Raw genomic sequence first — 26807 nt, 5'->3', positions numbered from 1 at the left:
GGTAAGATTTGAACACATTAGATTAGATTAGGACAAGACTTGTCTTTTGCCTTTCTTTGTATTCCCAGCCTTTGCCATGTAGATAGTATTATCCATTGAGATCTTCCTAAATACAATTCCAGTGCTCTATCCACAGATTTAAGTGAAATTTAATAGCGATGTTTGAGTATCTGAAAGGCTGTAACATGGACGAGGGATTAAAATACTCATTTTTGGCTCCAGAGAGAAAACCTAAAAACAATAGGTAGAAGTTGCAAGTCAGATGTCTACTCAAGAGAAAGATACAGTTACTAATAAATTGAGCTATTTAAAATGGAAATGGGCTGATTCAGAGAATAACCTCCCTCTCACTGGATGTCTTTAAGCAAATGCTAGGCACTTACTTGTTGGGGATATTGTAGATGGGTTTCTTTGTCATTTAGACATTGTGCTAGATATTCTCCCTCCCCTGAGAGTCCTTCTAACTCTGATTCTTTGTGACGTACAAGGAAAACATAATTATTTCAGAACAAGGTAAGAGGTTCGGACAAACTAGTATTTAGAATAAAGTCTACCCAGGTTTATTGTTTATAAATGAAAATAAAAATATCGTGTATAGATATGTGTGTTATATGTATACATGCATTTTACATATATACATATATATATATATATATATATATATATATATATATATATATATATATCCCTTCTCTATCATGATTTTCCCCATCATGGTTTCAATATATCATGGTTGGCAGAGAAAATTGGAAGGCCAGCAGATAACATAGAAGAAATTTAAAAACTCAGAAATATACAAATATCAACATATTTTATCTTTTAATACCATAATATATATAATTTCTCCTTTAAGTTAAAATAGGTAAAAAGTTAAAGTCTGTGAAAAGAATGTGAAAGCTAGCAGGCAATACACAAAGGTTAAAAATGTAGAGATATCTTAAAAAGTTTAGTAACACATAAATGCAAATATGGTATTGTAAACACCCCATAAAAGAAAAAAGGGAAAAATTTGTTCTTCTTTCATACAAAGAAAGGGCCAAAAATGTGTATGTGAATTTTCCAGATTGTGGGAGTCCCATGTCCCTAGCCCCAAATATGTGGAAATGATACTTGTGTGTGTGTGTTTGTGTGTGAAGGTGGAGGTGTGTGTACACACAAAGGGAACATAATGGGAATATAGAGAGTCAAAAGACAGTCCCTGCCCTCAAGAAGCTTATACTTTAATGAGGTCATATCCTACCTTAGATGTTTACTAAATGTGTGACCTTGGGCAAGTCATTTGACCTTATCTCCCTTAGCTTCCTCACTTATCATAGGTTTTCATGAGCTAGTATTAATATTTTCCATGAGCTCTAAGAAGATACATAACTATAATTGTAACTATAACTATAACTGTAGATGTACTAGGGATAGTTAGGTGGATCAGGTTTACAATCAGAAAGACTCATTTTTCTGAGTTCAAATCTGGCCTTAGACATTTTCTAGCTCTGTCACCTTGGGCAAGTCACTATGCCCAGTTTGCCTCAGTTTCCTCATCTATAAAATGATCTGGAAAAAGAAATGGCAAACCACTCCAGTATCTTTGCCATGAAAACTCCAAATGGGGTCACAAAGAGTCAGATATCACTGAAAAGACTGAAAAAAAACCAGCAAAATATATATATACTATATATTTACACATATATATTATATTACACACATACTATATATGCATGCATACTATGATATATAATAAACATAAAAATATGTTCTAATTATAATATATATTACATATAGCATATATATAGGCATGTTTTAATTGTGACTATATATGTATCTATATAGTTTAAGTTATATGTATGTATCTTCTAAAGGATCGTGGGAAATATTAACACTTGCCTATGACAACCCCTTAATCAGAGAACTAATAAAGCCTCAGTCACTCCTAGGCATGTACTAGACAGACCTCCCAACAGGTGTTCTCTTTTTTAGTCCCCAGACTATGGCACTTTCTTCAATTCTTCACAGTTCAGAGCACGTGGCTTTGCTAGTAGTCCTTTTTTCCAAAGGAAAAGATTCTCTTCTTTTCTCTCTCAGCATGGCAGAGTGGAGGCTTCAGGGTTCTCTATTATACTAGTATTCCAGTTTGCTGCCTCCACTCTGAAGTTTCTCCCTTGCACGATAGCTCCCACAGACCTTTGGCCACATACATGAGTTCTTCTAGCAGACAAGAACACAGCCACATGCCTCTCGTCTTTAAACAAGTCTCCATCATTGACTATGAGTTGAGTCAAGTTAAAATTCATAGTCCAAATCCTATTTCTACCAACTTGGGGGTGGGGGAGAATTTCCAGGTGCAATTGTCAGCATTTCCCATCAAGAGGCTTGAATCAAAATCAAATTTTCCTTTGGGTCCATATATCCCTCAGGAGCCACCTAGGTGGAGTTATCCATTTTGCCTAGGGAAGCTTCCTCTGACATCTAAGTTAAAGGGATGGGCAGGAGAAGCCAAATACTCCACCAACATTGCCAGCTAAATGAAAGAAATAGGCAGTCACCAAACTCTTAAAAGGTTTGACTATAAGAATGCAAAGAAAACTCCCAATGACAAAATAAAAATCTTCCTAACTGGTTTTACAGAGAGCCTACATTTCTGCCAACTGGTACCATACTTGAAATCAGAAAACATGGGTTCAAGTCCCAGCTCTCCCTGTGACCTTGAATAGGTCACTTGTCCTCTTGAAGCTTCATTTTCCTCCTCTTTTAATGAGAAATGAACTAGCTGATTCCCAAAGCAGTGACACTATTCTAATAATGATTTATGAATAAGAACCCATATGGAAGATAGCATTCAGGAGATTTACAACTGGAATACGAGGCAAGGATTCTCTTGTAACAAGACCCAAAGATCAAAAAGGACAACACACATACTGGTAATATTGGCACACATAAAATGTCAATAGATGGAAACCTTCATAATTTCAGATTGACATCCATCATGATGACTTATAACTTCAGCTTCCTATAGAATAAATTGAATGGATGTGTTGCAAATCTGCATTATTAAATGAAAGTCATGTTAGAAAATCACAGACAGACCTATTTACTAAGGTATAGCTTCTGAACACTAAATAAATAGCATGTCTCATATATATGTACTACTACTATCCAGTTGTCCATAGATGCTATCATGAAAAATAAAACATGAATTCACTTTAAAGTGTTACTGAATTTATAACTTTTCAGTTTGTGTACTTTTAAAATGAATGGACACTAATAATACAACTTCTACCACATAGGAATCCATGAGATTTTTATAATTAATTTAAACTGATTATCTAAGGCAATCAGTTTAAATTAATTATAAGCAAATGAGTTGAACTTCCTCGTTTTACAGGTGAGGAAATGGAGATTTAGATAAAGAAGAGTGACTTCCCCAGTTACACAGCTAATTAATGACTAGTCTAGGACTTGTATTGAGTCATCCTGATTCCCAGTTCAATGCTCTCTGTATTACACCATGTTGCCTCCTGAGGAATTCCATTTAGAAGATCATAGATTGAAAGCAATAAGGGGTCTTTAAGATTATCTAGCAAAACTCCTTATTTTATAGATGAAGAAATGAAGTGTCTTGTCCAAGATCAAAGAGGTAGTCCACAACAAATCTGGTATTTGAGCCCATGAAGTCTGATGCCAAAATCTATTGGTGTTTGTTTTTATTTTTAATTATAGCATGCTGGCTGACTCTACTCCATAGAATTTAAGGGTGATTCCATATAGTATTCAATGTTTGTAGAACTAATTTTGACAAGACTATGTCTGCTCCCTACCCCTCTACTCATCATTAGACCAGCAACCTTCATTTATCATCATTTAAAAGCTCTCTGGCAAGTCACTGAACAGTGGTCTTGGGATCGTCTTGATCCTTCAGATGTCTTACTAGAACAACACAAGAGGACCAGAGCCAAGAGTATTAGAGAAAAGTCACTCCTTGGTGCTGCCTTACCATTGAGCTCAGATTTTTACCATCCAGATTCCTTCCCTCCTCTCCAGGGTAAGAGGCTACTGAGGCTTATTACAAGTGAGAGAGCAGATGAGGTGGGTCTGCAGGGAGATGCAGATGCAGAGAAAAGATTCTAGAATGTGTGGGGGGGGGGGAGTGTGAGACAGTTCACTGAGGTTGGAGCTGGGTTTCTTCTCTGGTTTGACCTGGAGGGACTGGCTACTTTCCCTTGGTGGCTGTTTCTACCTTGCCTTTCCCATTCTACCTGCATACCTGCTAGCTTGTTGTCATCTACTGACCTTCCTGGAGTGATCCTGAACCATCTGTCTGCAAGATTAGGTCTGGGGTCCATCTGGATCCAGGACCTCTCCTGAGCTCTGTCCTGCCTAATGGCCAAAACTCACTACCTCTATTACCATCAAAGTGGGTGGGGAGTTAGTTAAGGTTTATCAATATTAGAGACTGAGGTAGAGACAGATAGCTAAGGATTAGGTTAGCTCAAATCTGTGAAGACTCTTGGGGATAAGACAAATAGATCTGGAAGAGGTTAAAATAGTTGTTATTAGCTCGGGATTATCCAAATCCCCTTTTCACCCTTCCTTGTCATAATAAATCCAACCTCCATCCCTGTTATATACTGGTCTGTGTTTATTTCCCCAGGACAGGCTCTGCCTGGATTGGGTCTGTTAGCGTGTCAGCCCACAGTCAACCTACTGACCCTGGCTCCCAAATCAGTTAATCAGATCTTCTGATACTGGCCCTCTCTGAACCATCTTATCCCATCTCCAAACCACCTTTCATTACAGGCTGGAACAAGACACTATGGAGTTGGAGCTGTTTCTTTTGATCTGATGCTTAGTACCTGTCATCTTGCTTGCCTCTCTCAAAAAAGTTAACTATAAAATTCATGATTCCTAGTCTTTGGTTCTGTCTTTGGTTCACCTGTCTTTTTAGCCATTTTTTCTAGCTTCTACTTAATTACTAATTATCCAAACTATTAATTCCCAGGCCTTTGTTTTCCAGTATCTCTGTTTTCCCAATTCCTATTTGTCTAGCTGGACCCAGTGTGGCCAGGAATTTGTTTTTTTTATATTATCCCCTTCTTTCTTGGTACAAGTTATAACTCATTTCCTTTGACTGACCAACATTCATACCCTGGAATGATCTTTATTTTTAAAAATCCATATCTTCAATCTTAGAAGCAGATAAGACCCAGGGTAACACAGCTTGGATGTGTCTGAATCAAATTTGAACCCAGGACCTTCAGTTTCTAGGTCTAGCTCTCAATCCATTGAGCCACCTAGTTAATTTAGTTTGTTTGCTTGGTCTGAGATATATGAATTTATACCTATGAATTTGTCAATAAAGGAAAGTCCAAATTTAAAAAAAAATCAATCATCTCAACCTGCTCTACAACTTTGAGTCTGAAAAACTACTGAGGAGTTAAACAACTTGCACAAAGCCACATAGCCAAGATGTGTCTAAGCAAAGAATTGAAAATGATGCTTCAAAACTACCACAATCTTAATCTGAAGCCTGCCTCAGTGGAGGGACATCTCAGCTTCACTAACAAAGGCAAAGGAGCTGTGCTTCCCACAATGAGATCTGGATGCAATGGAGCAGAACACAGATCCCATTCTGCTTGTCCTCTTAGGTTGACTTAATCAGGACAAGGTGAAAATTAGCAGGTATCTGGTTGGCGAAAGGAAGAACTGAGGAAGTTCCACCACAAGAGTTGCAATGATGATTATAGATAGGCTTGAGCAAAGTTGTTCATCTTTGTCATTGCCAGGGCGGACATCGTCTAAATGAACTAAATGACCTGAAAAGGGAAGAGAAAGTCTTTTCTATAAAGAGCAACAAATGTGGGAAACATTTAAAAGTCGAAAAGAAGGAATAGGAATTGGTAGGTGAAGGCTCGGTAGGAGACGAAGAACGGGCACTGAGTTCATTGTCCTTGTCACTTTGTGGGACCACAAAAAATAAAGGGGATACAGGTGAGATACTGCGTGTGATGCAGGGTCTAAAGGACCCAGTCTTGATGATTTTATTCACACCTTAGTGCTCCAAATGTGTCCCCTTGTTCCCTACTCCTAGACTACCTGCCCAAAAATGAATGTTTGATTTTCCTCATTTCCCAATTCTTGCTAAGCTAGACCCTCCAGCAAGAAGGAAAGAACATCATTATCTACCTAACCCAAGTAGCTATTGTCCCCTGCACAGTTCAGTTTTTTCTGGCCTACTCTGATCTCTCATGAGGGTCAAGATGCCCCAGAACCCACTATCACTCTTTATTAGTATGATGATCATTATTATTATTATCCCACTAAAGAAGATCAAACAAAATCAAAATCAAAAGCTAGGCACCCTGCTTAGTGTTGCAGATAAAAATAAAAAGCAAAAATAGGGCCTTTCCATAAGAAGATTATATTCTAATGAGGGAAACAGCATTACATAAATATACAAGATATACCCAAAATAGGGAGAGGCTGTCTTCTGAAATAAGGATGGGCAGATAGAGAGAGACATTAATGTGCTTAACTGATCCAAATTTCCCATGTGAGAAAGGCCTGCTTCCAGGAGAGTTATGATAACAAAGAATGGAAATGCCTATAGCACATGGGCAGACAGTCTATGGATTATAAATACTTGAGGGCTAGAACTCTATTTGCCTTTTTTTTTTAATTTTCAGCATTTAGCACAGTGCATGGAAGGAGATAAATAAATATTTATGAATTGGTTATAGATGGTTCCTGCTTGCTAATCATGTGATTAGAAGATTTTTGGATTGATGATATAGCAAGAAAAGGCTGGAGGATGGGGGGATACATTAACTGGCTATGGCAATTCTCTTCAGTGTTTGGTTTCATTGTTCAACCTTGGTGGTTCTCTGACTGATCACACTGTCCATGTTGAAGGGCACGAGGCTCTACAAATACTACTTTATGTTTGTTTTTTAACCCCTTGGAGTTTTTTTTCTTTTGGTTTAGGTGAAAAGAGGGTGACATCCTAGCTTCTGAGTCTGTAGTGCTCAATGCCCCAAGGGTCAAGGACCTGGACTCCATGGAAACAATGTTATTTAGAAACAGAGCTAAGCTTGAGCTCAACTTTCTTGGAGATTGAAGTAGAATAGGGAAAAATGTAGAGGGAAACATTAATACTTTTGTCTTGGCTATATTATCAAAGTAAATATCCCTTTGTAAAAGCTAACTGATACTAAATGGTTAAATGGAACTGGAATGTTAGTCATTGGCATATCACAAGTGTGTATGGAGGAGGCAGGAGGGCAACAGCCAATGAGAATTCAAGTAGTTCAAATAGGAGAAGAGACACCCCAACCTCTCAGGGTACCTAGGAACCCAGGGGAGATATAACCTTCCTAGCTTTGGGAGAATGAGGCCAAAGAGTACTCACTAATTTCCCCTTCAAGTGGAAGGCACACATAGCTGCTAGTTTCATAATGGAAAAATTCCATGTTTATTCAAGTTCCATCTCCCCCTAAAATCCTTCTCTAAATAATTAGAAAGGAAAACCACAACCTCTCTCTGGCCCTATGCAAATAATAATAATTCACTTTTATATAGTCCTGTATACCATGGTAGATTTGCCATAGTTACAGAGATTTGTTTTTCTCCTTTACATGATGAGGAATTTAGTCAGTTTACCCAAGGGTGACCAAGCCATAGAAGATAGATTTACACTAATCAAACTCCTAAAAGACTAAATTACCAGCCAAAAAATCAAATGTTTCATTTACACTAAGAAATATAATTGCCAAGTAGATTAGAATATTTGTCAGCCAGTCAACTTCTGCATAATAATAATTGTTTTGATTTTTCTATCTTAAAGGTTCACAAAGCACTTTTCTCAAAAATATCCTTGGATAATATAAGTTAATCATCCCCATTTTGCAGGTGAGGAAACAGGGGGGTTGGGATGGTAAACCCACAACCTTGGCTAAAAAGCCAATAAGACCCAGATCTGGGAGATGAACCCAATCCTTTGCACTTTGAGTCCAATGGTCTCCTTACAATTCCATAGATTCCATCCTCATCTGACATTTAAAGCAATTCCTCAGACTCTTTCCCTTAATACTCCCACCATTCTGATGCCTGTTATAGATGAGATGAATGCTATTTATTTAAATTATTTTATTCATTATTTCCTTTGCTTTTTTGTCAGCTGTGCATGCAGCATATGTTACATAGTGGTCACAAACAAAAGATTTCTTTAGTAATCAATGTGGGAAAGCATACTGATAATGCCACAAGATTAAACTGAACATAAAATCAGGTGGGATCTCAAGTTTCTAGGGGAATCTGGTAAGATCTGGAAAAGGTAATTGGCCGGTGCATTAATACTATTCACATAGTCTTATAAAATAGTAGAGTTAAAAAGGACTATACCAATTATCTTTCTTTAAATTAGTTTTATTTTTTCCAAATTATATTGATACTATTTTTAACAATCATTTTCTGACATTCTGTAATCTATCTTCTCTCCCTCCTACCCATCCTCAATCTGCTTTCAGACTGCCAGATCCTTGTATGGTGGTGGAGAGCCTTTTTGTCACAAGTTCCTTGGAGTCATCCTGGGTTTTTGCATTGCTAATAATATTTGAGTCATTCCTAGTTGATCATGGTAGTTATTGCTGTTACTGTGTACAGCGTTCTCTTGCTTCTGCTCATTTACTTTGCATCTTATCATTTAGGTCTTTCCACGGCTTTTTGAGTATTGAATTTATCATTTCTTATGGCACAATGGTATTCCATTAATCATATGCTACACCTTGCTCAGCCATTCCCCAAGTGATGGACATCTTCAGTTTCCAGTTCTTTGCCACCACAAAAAGAGCAGCTATAAACATGTCTGTACAAGTAGGTCCTGTTCCCCTATCTTTGATCTCTTTGAGATACAGACCTAGTCGTGGTATTGCCAGGTCAAAGAGTGTGCACAGTTTTATGGCCCTTTTGTTGTGGTTCCAAACTGCTCTCCAGAATGGTTGCATCATTTCACATCTTCACCAATGGCGTAATAATGTCCCCTGCTTTGTTCATATCCCCTCCAACATTTAGCATTTTCTTTTTGTCGTTGTTGTCAGATTAGCCAGGTATGAGGTGGTAACCATTGTAATTTTCATGGGTAATAAGATGGTACAGATTATAGAATGCCTGACCTGGATTCAGGAAGACTTGAGTTCAAATCAGGACTTGGACACTTAATAGCTGTGCTTGCCAAGTCACTTATGTGCCTCAATTTCCTCATCTATAAAATGAGCTGGAAAAGGAAATGGCAAACCACTCCAATATCTTTGACAAGAAAACTCTAAATGACGTCATGAACAGTCAGATGTAAATGAAAAGAAAATAGCAACCATCTAAGTTTAACTTCTTTGTTTTGCTTCACTCAACCCAGAAAACTAAGTCCCAGAAAGAAGAAAGCCATAGCTAGGTAACCACAGAAGCAGAACCAGAACATAGATCTCACCTCCCAGTTCATGCTGCCACCCACTGAAGGAAGAGAACTTTTGCGTGGTGTTGGCAACATCAAAGTTTTGAGGAAAGGACAGTTAGAGAAATATAACAACAGTGATCATAATCATAATCTAAGGAAATCCTAGGAGGAGTCTTTGGGGGTTGTTAAGTGCTTGAATTGCCATGGGCTTTGACCTCTCCAACTCTCATTTCCAATGAATATCATAGGATTTTCTAATGAGCAAAAAGCTCTGTCTTCTCTTCTTCTTGGGCAACAAAAGATAATTAGGATTTACCCGTAAGCAATTTGCAATATATTCCCTTTTCATCACACAGTGTGAAAAAGGCCAGATTTTTATGAAATTCCAATCAACATGTAAAATCTCCTTGAGGGTATAATGGGAAAAGCCACTGTTTATTCTACTTCACAGAGGACTTGATTTTTAAGAGGAATTTTTCTATGAGCATTATTTTAAGGACCCAGCTTTTATAGGTAGAAAACCATACAAATTAGTCTTTTTCAAGTGCCAGCTTCATCTAAATTTCAGTGATTGTTATCATACATGTATTATTTATTGTCAACAATCAAACTGCACAGAAAGTGGACCAAGCTATTCAAAATTCAGCCTTATCTGAACATCGGAAATGAAGAAACAATTTAAAGGCCTTTAGAAAAGAAAAAAATTCACTTAATCCAAAAGACTGTGTACACATACTTCAGTTCACTGCAGAATTAAAATGGCTGAGTTATCACCTTGCCTTGTGGGGCTGATAATGAAATGTCAACAGACCCTTAAGAATAGGAATGCTGTGGCGGGTGACATAACATATTGTCAGGAGGTGATCCTTATCTATCTATCTAATTGTGCTTTTATATTCCTTTATAGATTCTTTCAGCTTTCTAAATATTTTCTTGGGTGTGTAGAAGACATGCAGTCTTTTCATCAAAGCAAAAATAGCTAGTGGAAAGCAGGTCTTAGTTTGCAGAAAGTAAGAAATCAGAGCCTTGTCAGACCTTTCCCCTCCACCCAATCCTCAAAATGAAGTGTCCAAATTATTTGCTGGAAGATAAAATTAGCACCATTACTTTGCACTTCAAATGAAGTCAAATTTCAGATATCTGAGGGAATATGAAGATATTTGAAAGAAGCCATTTGGTCAGAACAGGAACAACACATATGTGTGCTTAGATTTTTGTTCTAACTCATTTAACTATTCAGGTTCCATCCATTATTTTTATCAATCAATCAGTAGTTAAGGGCTTCTCGTGTGCTAGGGATTGGGGTACAAAGACAAAATTGAAGAGTTTCAGCCCTCAAAAAGCTTTTAATCTATTAGGGTATATACTATACTATATACATAAATAAATAACTATATCCAAATAAATACAAGGTAAGGTACCCATCTTTTCCTCTAATCTACCTTTCACCTTTATCCCTGTTTCTACCATACTTTCCTTCCTCTCTGTGCTTTCAAAGGGATTCTAGTAAATTTTATTTTCCCCTTACGACCACAATTTCTCCACTACTATTACTTCTCACATCTTGTATTTACTTCTGGTACTTTCCAGTTTCTCTACTTCTCTCCCTAACTCCTACAGATATTACTACTTACAATTATTATTAAAGTCAAATTATTCAAAGGCTATGCAGCATGTGGATCCTTTATTTGCCTTAAATTCATCTACTCAGCCTCCACCTGTACCTGTGTCCCAACTTTATAGAGGAACCATTTATGTTTTCCCTACACCTATCCCAATCAAAGCTGAAGCTAACACAAAGTGCTCTAGGGGCAACATATGGGGTAGAGGAAAGAAAGGACAGATATGCATCTTCCCTGCAGTGATTTCAGCTACTGGGAGGTAGAAGAAAGCTGAAGGAAGGAAATAAAGAAAAGACTGAAACTGGGAATAAGGAAACTGACTGGACAATATTTGACTGGAACCAACTGTCAATAATATCAGTGATGGCGAACCTTTTAGAGAAGCAGATGATGTGAGAAATGTCTTTAGGTGCATGTGGAGAAGGGGAGGGGAACAGCCTGGCTTTCTAGTAACAAACTCTGGGAAACTCTGTGCTGGGGCATTAGCATATGTACCACAGAGAGGGCTCTGATGGTACCCTCTGGCATGTGTGCCATAGGTTGGCCACCACAGGTCTATATGCTCCCTGTCATGGCATCCCATACCATATAGGGCATCTGATTGAAATCAGTGGTGGTCATGATCTACAGCAAACTAATATCCTCAGAGTGTTCTAACCTTAGTCCCACCTACTTTGGGGTATATTGCCTAGTAATTATAATGCCTAAGCCTTTTCAGGACCCATCCCCCTTAAGACTTGCATAATTAGGACTTTTATCCTATTATCTCCAGTATCCCAGGCACACCTGCCCTAGTGGGGTATCAGACTCTAGTTATGAATAACTCCCTTGATTAAGGGTCTTAGAAAGAGAATACTCAAATCCCATTCTGGTCCCTATATAAATTCACCAATGTGCTCAAAGTTCTGGCTTTGTTTCCATTAGAGAATGACCCAACCAGTTATTATCATTTGCCCTGGGCTGAGCTCTTTCTATTCCTGAATATATACTGAATAAAGAAACTTGGTAAGCCTGCTTTTTTGAGCTGCTTCCTCCCTCTACAATTCCTGATGCTTTCTAAGTGCCTTAATGGAATTCCCCTTGACATATCTGACCACTGGCACTGTGTCAAGAGGTTTCTTCTCTGCCTCTCACTTCCTAAGCAGAGCCAGTAAGAAGCAAGACATTTAGGCTTTTTGCACCTTCCTCATCTGAATTTTCCCCAGATGCAGAAATTCCAAGTACAGCTCTTACCTGTAGATAAAATTAGACTGCCTTAAATTTAGTCATGGGATAATCAACATGAATTCATGGAAATAGTGGAAAAATACAATGAATACTGGCCTTAGAGTAAAATCTGAGTTCTAATATTCACTTTATCACTAACTTGTAATAAGTTGTAATAAGTCACTTGGTCCCTATTACCTCAACTATAAAAAGAGGGTGTTGGAATAGATGATTTCTAAAGTCAGCTAAGTGACCGCAGTGGATAGCATGAAAGGCCTAAAGTCAGGAAAACCTGAATTCAAATCTAGCCACATAAACTTACTAACTGTAGAGTATTGAGCAAGTCATTTAATCTGTGCTTCAGTTTTTCCACTTATAAAATGGGGATAATAATAGCATCTACTCCCAGGGTTGCTGTATAAAATGAAATTTTAATTTTAAAGCATTTATCACAGTCTCTGGCATATATAATAAGCACTATATAAATTTAAATTATTATAAATATTATTCTAAGGTCTATTCTAGCTATATGTTTCTATAACTGGTTTATTATCTTTATTTCCAACTAGTTTATGCAGGCACACAAATATACATATATACATATATGCCCAAGTTCACTCAGAAATATAGAGTGACTATTAACAATATAGAAAGTTGAATATATTTTAGTATATTAATTTAATTAAATGTCACTGACCCATAAGGAAAAAACAAATGTGGATAGTTCAAAGAAATATGGGAAAATTTGTTTAAAATTACTTCAGAAAATAAAAAATTAAAACACCTTGAACTTGATAAGTGCTTAATAAATACTCATTGACTTGTCTTGAACCAAAAGAAGTATATGCATAATTATCACTGCACCTATATAAATGAAACTTTAACATAAAAAGCTAGACCTTGATATTAATTTTTAATATATTTTCTCTTTACAAAACCCTCATTTTCTAAGATTCTTCCCTCATCTCTAACCTGTAGGATCATCCTTTTTAACATAGAATTTAAAAAGAACAAAAGTTTGTAAAGAAGAATGACAAAACTAACCAACCTATTAGTCAAATCCAACAGTATATGCTGTGTTCTATCTCCTCAGACAGAGACTTCTGCAAACAAACAAAAAGAAAAAAAAAGACTTTCATATTTCTTCATCTGAGCCAAGCTTAATTATGCCACATTTAGTTTTCATTTTCATTATTACCTTTATGATTTACATTGTTGTGGTAGTTTTGTATATTGTCTTCCTGGTTCTATTTACATTGTTCCTATGTCTTCTCCTGCTTCTCTGAATTCTGTATAGTCATCTTTTATTACAGTGAAGTAATATTCCATTACTTTCGTGTACCACATTTCCTAATCAAATGGCATCTACCTTGTTTTCAGTTCTTTGCTACTATTTTAAAATTTGCTATAAATATTTTAGTGTCTATTAGACTTTTTTTCCCTCTCTTTAACTTTCCTGGAGTATATGCCCAGCATGACTACTAACTTCTTGATTAACATTTAACATTTTTACTTTTTAAAAGTATCCAGCATGTACATATTCTCTTTCCCACCTCTCTACCTCCTCATTGTGAGAGGAAGAGTAAGAAGGAACAAAAAAATACAATCCACATAATAAATATGCATAGGAAGCAAAAATCCCCGTATTGTCCATATTCCAAAGTATGTATTTTTTATATATGTAAACTCTCTTCATCATTGGTCCTCTGGAATCAAAGTTGATCACTGCAAAGGTCAGGGTTGTTAAGTCTTTCAAAATTGTTTATTTTTATAATTTTGCCATTGTATAAACTGTTCTCCTGGTTTGACTCACTTCACTATGCATCAGTACATAAAAGTCTTCCTAGGTTTCTATGAAAACATCTCTTTCTTAATTTTTATAGCACAAAATGTTTCCATAACTTTCACATATTTCATAATTTGTTCAGTTACTTCCCAACTAATGGGGACCCCCATCATTTCTAATTCTTTTCTTCTATACTATTATATTATAATGTATATATGAGTCTTTTCTGCTTTGATCTCTTGTAGTGGAGTTGTCGATCAAAAAATATGCACAGTTTAGTAACTTTGGGGGAGTGTAACATATTTCCAAATTGTTTTCCAGAATAGGTGTACCACAGCTTGACTAACAATTCATCAATAAACCTTTTTACTGCTAGTCTATGCAACTTTTCTCATTTTCTTTTTCTTCCTTCCTTCCTTCCTTCCTTCCTTCCTTCCTTCCTTCCTTTCTTTCTTACTATGATAGAAATTAGGGTTAGACTATTACCTCATGCTATGTAACAAAATAAGCTCCAAATGGATACATGATCCAGATGTAAAAGGGCACTTCATAATCAAACTAATTAGGAATAAATTACCTTTCAGATCTTTTGATAGGGGAAGAGTTCAAGGCCAAATAAGGGGCAGAGAGAATCACAGTAGATCAATTGGATCAGTTTGATTATATAAAATTTAAAAGACTATACAAAAATATTCCAAAGCATTTAATGTTAGAAAGAAAACTATTAACCAGGGAAAACTCTGATAAAGGTCTCATTCCCAAATTATCAAAGTTCTCCCAATTTCTTTAATAAATAGAAATTACTTAAAGTATAAGGTAGCATTCTTTTGAGTCTCTACCTGTCTTTTGTTGTTGTTGCTTTTCTTAATTGTTTTCAGATTGATTGTTGTAGGAAATTTATTCAGAATTTATATGAAATGTTGAAAATGTATCATTTTATTTAAAGGAAGCATGACTGTTAAGTGTGAATCTTACCTCTAAAATATGATGAGGAAATTGAGGCAAATAGTTTTAAGTTATTTGTCCAGGCACACAGTTGTAAGTATCTGAGGCAAGACTCCAAGCGCAAGCACTCAATCCACTGTGCCACCTAGCTGCTTGATTTTTTCTGTTTTTAAAAACATTATATTAGATGCAAATAACTATGACAAAAGATATTTTAAGAATCTATATACTTGGGCACACTGTGAAAGTTGGAGATGAACCACTGTTATGTGAAAGCTCAGAGATGAATTGGGACCAAATTTCAAACAACTGAATATATCTAAATTTTGTTTTTAGCAACAACAAAAATAAAGATTATCTTATTGCTTGTATTTCTTTTGCCTTCTACAGTACACTGCAGGGGGGAAGCAATAAAAGACATATAGATGTACAAAAGAATCAAGGACAGTGAGAGAACCAATTCAAGCCTTTTCCTCTAATTAGTCAGGAATAGTCAGAGAAGGATATTCTCATAGAGATAACAAGCCATCCAAAGGAGCTTTTAACATTGAGTTACTAGAGTTTGTCCCAGGAAGGTCTTTTGGATAAGTTAAAAGCAGCATAACTTATGAAAGAATATTTTGAACTACAAATTAATCTGTGAATTAGATAAGGACGGAAAACAAATTGGCTGTATAGTCCTGGAAGAATTGCCAAGAAAGAGCTAGAACTTCCCTGAGGACCTGTCCTTTTCCTGTTCAATCTATGCTCCATGGACATCAACATACTGTTTCTAACACAAAGGTCTGATCCTATAGTTTCCCTGCTCAAAACCCTTCAGTAGCTCCAAATTGCTTATAAAATAAAATATCAACTTCGCCTACATTTAAGAAAGAGCATGACCAATTTCCTATCTTCTTCAATTATAGTGCTGGTTATATCATAATCTCTACAATCTAGCTAAAATTTTTGACTATTTCTGTATATTTTACTTCCATCTTTTGCCTCCATTCATAGGCATGGGCTATCTACCACCCATATTGAGAAAACATTTTCTCTTCCTCTAAGAATTATTGACATTCAAGACTCACATGTAAACCTCTTTGAAGCCTCCTGTTAACCTCCTTCTTCTACTTAGTTTTCTCTCTCAATTTACCTTTGAGTTTACTAATTTATAAATATCTTATACCTCCCACCTATCTGCCCAGTAGAGCAAAAGTTCCTTACTACTAGTAGGCCTGTAAGTCAAAGGTTTTTTTTTTAATTGAAAATTACCTATTAAAATATATATATATATATAGCAGCCCTTTTTATAGCAGAAAAAAATTGGAAATTCAAGGGATGTTCATAATTGGAGAATGGCTGAATAATTACTGATATATGATTATAATGGAATACTATTGTGCAGGATTTCAGAAAAAAATAGAAAGAGTTAAACGAACTGATGAAAATGAAATGAACAGAACCAGCCCAGTAACAGCAATATTGTAAGAGTCTGAAGTCAGATTGAAGCACACGATTTTTCACTTTATGTTTTTTATGACTTTTTTGGACTGTTTTCTTCTACAACATGACTGATAAGAAATATGTCTTGCAAGATTGTATAATTTTGTATAATCTACATCAAATTGCTTACTATCTCAGAGAGAGGGAGGAGGAAAGATGGAGAAAGAAAATTTAGAATTCAATTTTTTTAAAACAATGTTAAAATTGCTTTTACATGAAGTTTTGAAAATAAAATATTAAATTGCAAAAAAGAGGAGAAAGACCATAAGCTGCTTAAGGTAAATTTTTTTTGCAGTTTTCATTTACATTGTCAGTGACATATTTTATATATGTATATATTTTATCTGTATATGTAGCTATAATTTTTTTTTATGTTTCTGGACTTGAAACTAAATTCTCACCCTCTTGCTTCCTCCATTCCCATTTTAACAACAAAAATAACCCCCCATTCACTTCCCCTTTCCCAAACCTCTCTAAATGATATACCAGCAAGAGTCAAAAATGACTCAAACCATCTAGAAGGTCTTGGAGATAGTCTTTGAAGAGCTGTAGTCTTTTTTGATGGGTTGTAATGGATAGAGAGACATCCTTGGGCTTCAGCACTTCAGACAATATCGTATGACAATGGGCAAATCTCTTAACCTCTCTGTGTCCTTACCAACTCCCTAAGACTGTATCAGTGAAGGAAGCTTAAGCTAAAGAGTGAAAATAAAGACAAACAGAGAGACAGAGATGGAATGGAATGGCTGCATGTAATTGCAACTGAGAACTGGTGTGGGGAGAGGATGGAACTGTTTCAAATGTCTTCTTTCTTGTGCCCCAGAGAATCATTAAAACTCAACAGCAGAGCCCAGTTCCCAGGCTGAGACCCTGCTGCCCAGCTGAATGACTGAAATATTTTTTGTCAGTAGACTGAAGGCTTATAAAAGCAGAGAATTTGCAGACTTCCTCTCCTGCAGCTCAGGAGTGGCAGGAGAGAGAACAGAGAGGTTGAACTCCACCTGTGGGGACTGAGGGGTCATCATCACTCTTAAGGTGATTGTGATTTATGTTCAATGTGAAAAAGAGAGGAAAGGGGAGTTCACAAGAAGGCAGCTGAACTATCTGCACTTCCTTCCAAGGCACCCATAACTTTGAGATTGCGCCTACATTATTGCTTGCTGTCACTGCGCATTTCCTGAATAAACTAGTGTGCTTTACTGAGTGCAATAAGAAGACTAAGCAATTAGTTAGCACCTGGATCCATAAGGATAAAAATTTCAGGGAACAGGAGCTCAGTCAAGAATTAAGTAGGACCTTTTTTTGTACAAATTATATTTTAATTTAATGTAATCAAAATTATGCATTTATATGTCAAAAATGTTCTCTATCTCTTGTTTATTCATAAATTCTTCTAACCATAAAGCTGACAGGCAATATGTTCCATGTTCTAACTTATCTAGGGTAACAAAAAGGCAATGTGGGGAACACTGGTATGTGATGCTGTTACATATAAATTATTTTGCTTATTACTACTTATAACCACAATCATTCATGTGGGTTTCTCTGACTGACTGGCTTAAAGAATCTTTTAAAGCAGTAATCAGAGTAGAAAGATTATCAAAACCTGGGTTCTAGTACTATTTCCACAAGATCATTTTCTTTCTCTGGGCCTTGGTTTCTATACCTGAAAAATGAGGTCAGACAAGATGAGTTCTGAAGTGCCCTCCAGTTCTAAAACATTCTTTGAGCTAAGCTAGCTAGCTGTGGAGAAGTTACCTTACAAGCAACAGTTTCTTTAAAGGAAAGGAAAACATACTTGTGTCTATAAAAACTGGAGATAGGCAGTCGACTATAGGATAGCTATTTTTTTTTTTTATGTCAAAGGGCCTGTTTTCAAATGAAAAAGGATTTCAGGACAATATTAACCCGTCCTTCATTCTCTAATCCAGTACAAATGATAGTTATTCCATAGATTTTTCCAGGTAATTAAAGCTTACTTTTTTAACTGCCAAATCTCTTGACCATTTTTAAAACATTCTGTATGAAGATTTGCATGACAGACTTTCTTGCTTTCTTAAATAGAAAACACTAAGCAAGCTCAAACATGACTCGGTGTCTTAATAATCATATATAATCATCAAAGTCTTCCTCTGACACTTAGCAAGATGACCCTGGACAGATGTGGCAAAGTAGGGACATTAATTCATTGCTGGTGGAGTTGTGAATTAATCCAACCATTCTGGAGGGCAAATTGGAACTATGCCCAAAGGGCGATAAAAGACTGTCTGCCCTTTGACCCAGCCATAGCACTGCTGGGTCTGTACCCCAAAGAGACAATGGACAAAAAGACTTGTACAAAAATATTCATAGCTGCGCTCTTTGTGGTGGCCCCAAACTGGAAAACGAGGGGATGCCCATCAATTGGGGAATGGCTGAACAAACTGTGGTATATGTTGGTGTGATGAAATACTATTGTGCTAAAAGGAATAATAAAGTGGAGAAGTTCCATGGAGACTGGAACAACCTCCAGGAAGTGATGCAGAGCGAGAGGAGCAGAACCAGGAGAACATTGTACACAGAGACTGATACATTGTGGTACAATCAAAGGTGATGGACTTCTCCATTAGTGGCAATGTAATGTCCCTGAACAATCTGCAGGGATCTAAAAAACACTATCCACAAACAGAAGATAAACTGTGGGAGTAAAAACACCGAGGAAAGGCAACTGCTTGACTACAGGGGTGAAGTGGATATGACTGAGGAGAGACTCTAAATGAACACTCTAATGCAAATACCAACAACATGGAAATGGGTTTGAATCCAGAACACATGTGATACCCAGTGGAATTGTGCGTGGGCTATGGGAGAGGTGGTGGGAGGGAGGGGAGGGAAGAAAAGAAAATGATCTTTGTTTCCAATGAATCATGTTTGGAAATGACCAAATAAAAATAAAAATAAAAAATAAAATAAAGATGACCCTGGACAAATGATTTCACCACTATGACCTTTAGTCTCTTTCTCTATAAAACAGGTATAGTGATAGTGCCTACACCTCAAAGTTGGGAGGATCAAATTAGCTAATGTTAGTGAAGCCCTTTAACAGCCTTAAAGTGTTATAAAATGTGAGTTATCATTAAAATATAAATGATTATACATAATGTATTATTTACATAAAGCTAACTGATTTTTTGGTTTAAAATGGGAATTATTCAACCAGTAATTATTAAACATTTGTTATGTGCCAGGCACCATGTTAACTAGAACTTAGAGAAACTTGATGAAAGCATTAGCACTGCAAAATTTTCATATTCTAGGCTAATTTTTTATATAACTAATGGAAAATTTCTTTCAAACAAATGAACAACTTTGAATAGGTTATACTTATTTCAATAATTCAAGGATATTATTAGCGTGATTTAATGAGTATAGTTTTGGAAATTTCTATGCCTGAAAAATTCATTAGGCTATGACCAACACAGTTCATCATGAGTCTGTTCTCAAGGACTTTCTAGATTGATAGAAGGTAGCCAAGGTAGGGGGAAAGTCCTGGATTGGAATCAAAGGATTGGGGTTTAAATCCCATATCTGCTTCGTAATACACTACATACAACCTTGAGAAAGGTCCATCTCTCTGAGCCTCATTTTCTAAATCTGTCAAATGGGAGGAATAAAATATGAAAGGGTTATACTAGAACACCCCTAAGCTTCATCCCTGGCACTCATAACTCTGTGATACTGTGACCTGCTAGTCTAGAGCTTGTGTTCTCCTGGCATGGCGTATAAAATCAATTATCTCCATACAACAATGAGCCATTGGAGCAGGACTTTAATAGAGAAACATGAATAAAACAATTGGCAAATGAATGGCCATAAAGATGGAATGTCCATAGATGTTTTTCAAATGTAAAAGCAACGAATAGCTTGAGTAACATCATGGGGTGGGTTTAGATTTATTGCTCTAATGGGTGCATGGCAATTGAGCAAGGCATTAGAAAGTTCTTCATCGCATAGCACTAGCCCCTCAGTCACTCATGAACAATAGTCCACATTCATTATAGTAAGGATGGTAGGGAGTATGGTACCTGTTCTGTATCACCCATCAGAAAGATCATATCCATATATGGATAAGGACTGGGTCCTCACTAGAGAGTCTATTCAGTAGTTGTTGTTTTTTTTTTAGTCAGGCCCAGCTCTTTATGATCTCATTTGGGATTTTCTTGGCAAAAGATAATAGAGTGGTTCACCATTTCATTTTTTAGCTCATTTTACAGAGGAGGAAACTGAGGCAAACTCGGTTAAGTGACTTGCCTAGGGTCAGACAGCTAGAAAGTGTCTGAGCCTAGATTTGAATTCAGAAAGAATCCAGAAAGACTTCCTGACTCCAGGCCTGTAACTCTATCCAGTGTCACCTAGCTACTCTGTTGGCCAGTCTCCCAATATATTATTATATTGTAGAGCAAGTGTCTTAATATTTTTGGTATTACAAACACCTCTGGAAGTCTCCTGAAGCCTCTGGCTTCTCCCTGCAGAGTGTAATATTTTTTCATGAATAAAATTTTATATATAGAAATATTTGTATACACATGCATATGTGCATATGCATACACACATGTAATGTATGTATGTATATATCCATATGTATGCATATAAATATATATGTTTATGCATTATATGATTATGAAGAATAACAATTATTTTGAAATAATTACAAAAAAATTTTAATCAAGTTCATGGCACCCTATTAAAGGACTTTTGTCTTAAAATATAAAGCACTTAAAGACAGCATAGGAAAGTGATAAATGTTGGAGGGGGTGTGGCAAAGTCCAGACATTAATTCATTGCTGCTGGAGTTGTGAATTGATCCAACCATTCTGGAGGGCAATTTGGAACTATGCCCAAAGGGCAATAAAAGACTGCCTGCCCTTTGATCCAGCCATAGCACTGCTGGGTTTGTACTCCAAAGAGATAATAAGGAAAAAGACTTGTACAAGAATATTCATAGCTGCACTCTTTGTGGTGGCAAAAAATTGGAAAATGAGGAGATGCCCATCAATTGAGGAATGGCTGAACAAAGTGTGGTATCTGATGGGGATGGAATATTATTGTGCTCAAAGAAACAATGAACTGGAGGGATTCCATGGGAACTGGAAAGACCTCCAGGAATCAATGTACAGCAAAAGGAGTAGAAGCAGGAGAGCATTATACACAGAGACTGATACACTGAGGCACATAGAACATAATGGACTTCTCTACTAGCAGCAATGCAATGATCCAGGACAATCCAGAGGAACTTAAGAGAAACAACACTATCCACATCCAGAGAAAGAACTGTAGGAATAGAAATGCAGAAGAAAAATGTATGATCGATCGATCACGTAGTTCAATAGGGATAGATATGATTGAGGATATTGACTGTAAAAGATTACTCTATTGCAAATGTTAATAATATGGAAATGGGTTTTGAACAATAATACATGTAAAACCCAGTGGAATTAATTGTCGGCTCTGGGAGGGGGTATGGAAGAGGGGAGGGAAAAAAATGAATCATGGAATCATGGAAAAATAGTCTAAATTAATTAATTAAATTAAAATTTAAAAAAACAAAGTACTTACAGAATCATAGATTTATAGCTAGAAAAGGTATTAGAGGCCACCAAGACCAACATTTATTTTACTGATGGGGAAAGTGAAACCCAGAAATATGAAATTACTTACCCAGGTTCACACCTGTGGCAGGATTATGAACCTAGGTCTTCCAAATTCCAAATCTAGCAATTGTTCCACAATACTATGAAAGATGTCTCTCCACTTAGTGTTCTTAAGGCAAGAGAATCTTGAGGATAAAGAGAAAACTGGGTGATTTCAAAGGTGTGATGTTTCCTTGACAAGTTTTTCACTTGTTTTCTCTGTCTTTGGTGATAGCAGAGATGAAAGGAAAGACACCAGGATGAATCCCTCTCATATGTCTGGAAAAGCAGCACAGCTTAATAAAAAGCAAGCAGAATATATGAGTAGAAAAAGAAAGGAAAAAAAGGTGATAGTTTTGCATCACATCTGAGAAGATGAGGATGTTGCCGAGAAATTATATAATATATGTTTGTATCAAGTTCTGTTGAGAGGCTACAAGAAAACCAAGGTTGGGAAGGAGGAGAGGTCTCCTCTAGGGCTTACTGTAAAAGGAAGGCATTTATTCCTACTTTACTGGAGTTGGGTAGGAGAAGGGCTGCATGATCCTCCCAAGGTACTCAGTTTTAATAAGAATAGCTGTAGAAAATATGGAGCAGGAAGACTTAGAGGGAGCCATTCAAGTGAATTTATAACTCCTTAGGAAGAGGGTTAGAGGTGGGTACTGAGGAGGAGGAGAGCCTCTTCAATAAATGCTAATTGAGGGCTTTTCTTTTGTGGATTAGAAAAAATCCTGTGGAGAGTGAGGCAGGAAATGTCACAGAAAGAACATTGATTCTAATCCAAAAGCAATGGATGTGCTGTGTGACCTTGGGCTAATTTCTTTGAGTCTCAATTTCCAGGAAAATAAGGGATTTAGATTAGTTGGCATTAGTATCCCTTCCAGCTCTACATTCTATGAATCTGTGCTGCCCAATAGAGGCCAGCAGGTGCCAAATGGTCAACTACACACCTATTCTAATTTCAAAGAACCTACTGTGTGCTTCTAGTCTATCACAGGATATACTAAGCAATAAATATTTTCTGAGAACCCACTCTGCTAAGATTTTGGGGAAATAATTCCTGGCCTGGCCCTTGCCTTTAAGGAGTTTAGTTGGGGAGATTAAAAAAACAAACTATGTGGAAAAATTAGAGAAGAAAAAAAGAAAAAAAGTGAATTATCCTGAATGAAAACTTTAGGAGCCAGGATACAGTACTCTGCCCTTCAGACTGGCCAAGTCTCCAGATGCTTTTTGGCATTTTATTAATGATATAGTTGATGACTTTCTGGATTAAGGATCAGTTTGTCATGGTCTGCCCTGCCAGCCTTTAAATATTTTCACAACACAAGAAGGAGCATGTCTTCCAAATGAGTGCAGTATCGACCAGGTATAACCCCATGACATTGACTGCAAATTAATGTTTGGATACCTCCATCAATCTACATAGCCTCCTGGGGATTCATTGTAGCACCAAATGGATTAAAACTGGGTCTGGAATACATGTAGACCATATGGAATTGGATGATGCTGAGGAACCAAGGGGGCAGCAAGTGGTTAATTGTGGGAATTATGTGAATAACAATGTCACACATCTTGTGACTCAGTTCTAGAGGTACATCCAGATCACTTGATATTCAGTAATGGGTCTAGCCCAAATTCTATGTTGTGAGGAAACTTTATTCAATTGCAGGTACTGGGAGAAAACCTTATTGCATTGTTCAAACCTCTCCCTGCATGGCTGAGAAACTGGATCATTTACTGTCACCTGTTTAAAAACCCTTAACTAGGGACCAAGATTATGCTGACTAGAAACCCAGTTACATCCAAAAACTGATGTAAGAAGTTTCCACACATTTATACATCTCAAGCAACCAAGATGTGTGATCTGAAAATTAGCCCCATACTGATCATTCAATTAATATCTCTATGCTCCTTTGATTGTTCATGTATACCTTGCAGGAGTAGGGCACCTCTTTTTCTGATTTCAGGGAATTGTACCTGGTCATTTTCACACACACACCCCCAACTTGAAAAGTCTCTCTCTAATCTTTCCTCCAATTAGAATTCTGATTGACTAATATTATGTTCTGGTTCCTTGTTTTCTTTTCCTTTATTATCCTCATTTGTTTGTTTTTATATATAAAAAGTCTGTCTCCCCCTCTATTCAGGATCCAGCCACAAGCCTTATAAGGAAGGAGTCTATTCCCAATGGGTATGCATTGTTTAATACATCAAAATGCTTGGAAGCATGAACCTAGTCCATCATTTCATCTTTCACTGACAAAAATGTCCCCAAAGGTAAAGACTTTGCTGGCCTTCTTAGAAATACTCAGTTTTTCCCCAGTAATTTATGGTGAGATACTTGCTATTGATGGAGCTCTAGCTAGAACAGTGGACAGAGTACCAGATGGGGATTTGAATAGTGATAATATGCTTATAATTCCAGGTTCAGAGCTCTATCCTTGGTCTTTTATGATTATACTCAATCCCTAATCATGATGTCATCTTCATGACAGACAATGACAAAATTATGCAGAATTGGGGTAAGATCAGAGCATAAGCAAATATTGCCTTCTTTTTTACAAAACAGGAAGGTAGATATTTCAAATTATAGGCCAGTGAATTTCTCATCAAATCTTGATAAAATTATAGAAATTGTTATTAAAGTAATGACTTGTAATTGATTAGAACGGGAAAAGGTAAAGGTAATCATTAAGAGGAAGCATGGATTAAATACAAAGAAATCATGACAGACTAACTGAATTTCCTTTCTGAAAGTGCTACAGCTTTTAGATCAAAGGAATGCTATAGATATCCTATTTCAGCATTGCAGAAAGGCATTTGACCAAATCTTCCATGACAACTTATTGAACAAAAGAGATAGATATGGACTGGATAGAATTAGCTAAATAGGCTTAGAGCTGATTTATTAACCTGCCCCCAAAAAGTGTTGATAAAAGTTCAATTCAAAAGGAAATTTTCCATAGGGTTTTGGGGCCCAATACAATTCTATATCTTTACCAGTGACTTAGATTAAGTTCTGACTAACATTAATATCACATTTTAGAAGGCAAAAACCCAATAGGAATAGTTAATACACTGGATAACTGACTCAAGATCCTCAAAGATCTCAAATGGCTAAAATGATAGGTAGAATTCAACAAGATACAATTTCATATGAACAAAGACTTATACTTGGGTGCCAAAAATTAATTATACACATACAGGATGGATGATATATAATTTTAAAGTAGTTCATGCTTAAGAAGACTTAGGAATTATAATAGACCTTAGATTCAACATAAGCTAAAAATGTGACACTACAGCTAAAAGCTGAATGTAATTTTAGGCCTCATTAACTGAAGTGTGATATGTAAAGTAGAGAAGTAAATAAAGGAGGTAATAGTCTTCTCATACTTTACCCTAGTCAAACTATATCTAGAATACTATATCCAAATCTGGGTGCCCGGTTTTCGAAGGATCAGTATCAAGTAGGAAACTGACCAAAGGAGTTGGCCAGGTTGGGGAGGGAACTATAAATCATATTACATTAGATTAGTTGAATGATCCAAGGATGATTAGACTAGATCCTGTGTTGGTGAACCTATGGCATGCATGCCAGAGGGGGCTGTTCCCCGCCCCCTTTCCACATGCACCTGAGGACATTTCTGCCAGACACCCTCTGCCCAGCAGTTCAACTGGAGCACTTCCTCCCTCCTCTATCTGGGACAAGGCAGGGAGTTCACATGCAGCATGAGGGTTGGAGTTTGGGCACTCAGTCTCTAAAAGGTTCACCATCACTGGCCTAGAGGAAAGAAGACTTAGGGATTCTATGACAAAATATAACCCTAACCCTAACCTTAACCCTAACCCTTAAGAGGGGTTAATGGAAATCTTGCACGTCAAATGATATGTTGTCTTTGAAAATTGATTGCCTGGCTAATGGTGGTAGGGTAATAATGATTGTGGTGATGATGATGGCTTGTGATAGTAATGGTAATATTGGTGATAATGGTGGTGGAGGTGGAGGATATGATGATGGTGGTGATGATGATGATAAGGCAGGTATTTTATGGGGATTTTGAGGTTTGCAAAGTCTTTTACATGGGTAATCTCATTTTGAGAGATTTATACCTTCTATGAGGGAGACAATATTGCTATCTCTAACTTAAAGATGGGGAAATTGAGGTTTTGATAAATTGAGTAACTTGCCTAGGGCATGAGTAGATAGGTACTATATAGGATAGGGAGTAAATATTTGAGGCAAGATTAAAATTCAGATCTTCCTGACTTCAGGTCCTGTACTCTCCTCTATACCACCTACTTTCCTCAAAGGCTTATTGAATAAATAAATGACTAATTAATCTAAGATCCAATTCTCCTCATACTACAGGCATTTGAACCATATGCCACCTACCTACGTCCTTGTAGCAAAGTTCCACACCTATGAAAATAACAAGGGTGTCTATTACTAAGAGCTTAGGTGGCCTTTGGATCCTAGGGATGAACACAGCAAATTCCTTAAAAATAGAATCTAAAAGACTACATACAGATGGTTATCTGATTTCAGAAGACACAAAATTTGAGATTCTCCCCAGATGGCGCTGGCACCCATTCAAATAAAGTTTAAGTAAATTCTACAAAATAATCTGTGGATCTTTCTACTAGTAACAATTATC

This window comes from Monodelphis domestica, chromosome 4 (genome assembly GCF_027887165.1).
Source record: "Monodelphis domestica isolate mMonDom1 chromosome 4, mMonDom1.pri, whole genome shotgun sequence".
Lineage (NCBI taxonomy): Eukaryota > Metazoa > Chordata > Mammalia > Didelphimorphia > Didelphidae > Monodelphis > Monodelphis domestica.
This window is presented reverse-complemented; position numbering follows the sequence as displayed.